The sequence below is a fragment of the Hyaena hyaena genome, unplaced genomic scaffold (assembly GCF_003009895.1).
Source record: "Hyaena hyaena isolate Hyena2069 unplaced genomic scaffold, ASM300989v1 scaffold_345, whole genome shotgun sequence".
Taxonomy (NCBI): domain Eukaryota; kingdom Metazoa; phylum Chordata; class Mammalia; order Carnivora; family Hyaenidae; genus Hyaena; species Hyaena hyaena.
Genome location: NW_024080976.1, coordinates 1,055,799 through 1,058,120, shown reverse-complemented (window position 1 = coordinate 1,058,120; position 2,322 = coordinate 1,055,799).

Here is a 2,322-nt window from a genome sequence, read left to right as displayed (position 1 = left end):
AAACTCGTCCTAAAATTGACTTCCAGGTATAAGTTATTGATCCTAGGTTAGTGGTTTAAAACCTGTTTGGGTCATGTACACCTTTGATAGTATCATAAAATTATAGGCTTTTCCCCAGGAAAAATATGCATTAACAAAATAAATACACACATCAAAAAAAAAAAACCCAACAAATAAACACACACACACACAATAAAATAAATATAGAATAATTGGGTATACAGTTCCAAGGCAAATAATTTAAGGTGAAGGATTCCTATTCTAGACCATCTGAGCACATGGCCTGTTTTCTTACTTACAAGTGCCTATTGCTTCTCATTTTCACTGCTCCTTATTATGAATGTGGAATGACTGAGATGATTCATATAATAACATGTTTTTAACATAAGCACTTATTATTGTCAGCCACTGTTCTAGTGCCCTATTAATATTAACTCTCCTAATCTTCATAAAAACTCTTTGAAATTCATACTATTATTTGCATTTTACAAACATAAGTTATGGAATAGAAAGATACTGAATATATTATCCAAACTCAAAAATACTAAATGGTGAAACTAAGATTTTAATTTAGATACTCTAGATTAGGGGTTAGCAAACTTCTGTAAAAGACCAGATAGTAAATATGTTAGGCTTTGTGGGCCAAGAAGCAAAATCAAGGATATTATGGAGGTGCTTATTTAACAAGACAGGTAACAGATTTCCACAAATTTTTTTATTGGTCAAATTCAAAAATTTATTTGTGGACACAGATTGGAATTTCATATAATTTTCACATGTCAAGAAATACCATTCTCCTTTTGATATGTTCTTAATTATTAAAAAATGTTAAAACCAGTCCTAGTTCACAGGCCCTAAAAAAATAGGTAAATATCTAAATCACTATTTTTCAGGGCATTTCAGATGAGGTTATTCTATATCCTAAAAAAACAAAAATGAAACTTCATAAAACAATGAGGAAGCTCAAAATGACTTCTAGCTTGGTTTTGGGATGTGTGCCTGTAACACTGTTCTTCTCTCATGGCTCTTCTTTTGGAATACAGCAAAAATTGGAAGGAAAAGAGAATCATGACATACAAGGCCTTTCCTGGAGACCAGAAAGGCTAAACAAGAACAAATTTCCTCATCACTAGCAAGGCCCCCTGATACATAAACATACACTAATGAACTATGAGAAAGACTAAATACTGTTGACTTTCCCCTGTATCCAAAGAAAACTCAGGTTCCCAGAAGCCTGGGACCGGAATCTGTTTCTATGTTCACAGCAGTTTCCTGTCAACAGAGCTATAAAAATGCTGTGGATCTGCAATACGGGCCTTGCCCTCACAGAGCTGCCAAGAGGAATCTTCAGAGGAAGTGATCCAACTCTTGCAGCCTCCATATCCTGTCTTTGGGGGGCAATTCCAGCCCTACAATTGCCTTAATAAAGCACAGGGCTGTGCTTTTTTAGTTATAACATTCGTTCTAGGTCTCAAATGTTCAACTTCCCTTTGACAGCCATTTCTGTGCAACCAGTATTTCTGTGCAGTGTGGCTATAAGGTGAAATGACATAGGCAGTGAAAGAAAACCCAGTAACACAAATTCCAAGAAAGCGTGGGATTGATAATTGGGTCCAGAATAGGCTACACTTAATGTACTCTATGCCTTCAATGCATTAAGCACTAGGCTGGACAACAGATAGAGGGTGCACTGATAAAGGCAACAAAGGCCATGCTTTAGAACAGGGGTCTCTGTGTATAACTGGGGCCTCAAAGTCTTTCACAGGCACAGATTGAGTCACACGGGGATCTTATCCACAGATTCCTCAGCCTCTGAACTGCAAATATAAGCTCTACCTTACTAAAAGTAAAAAAAGCCACACTAGGCCAATTTTGGTTAGCCTCCAGTTGGTCACAATAGCGCTGTCACTAGTTCACAGTTCACAGTACAACACACCTCACACTTCACACCTGACCACGGTCATGAAACGGCCCCGCCCCTACTCAGTTGCAGGAGCCTAATCTGGGCCAGTCAGGTCCTCCCCACCATTCGCGCGCGCACACATACACTCTCTGACACACGCATACACTCATGATCACAGCCCACAGTGGCGCTGGCACACAATCGCACACACGCTCACAATCACCTTCCACATACAGGCCTGACGTTCCTGCCTCCACCTGTCCGATACGCTCCTGGGAAACTCCGGGCCTCCTGCAGGGAGCTGCTCCCGCACCCAGACCCGTGTCACTTCAACTCACCACAAGGAAAACGGTGACTGCAAGCCTAGAGAAAAATGAACCAGAGGACCATGTTCACAAACTCCCCGCAGTCCACTCTGG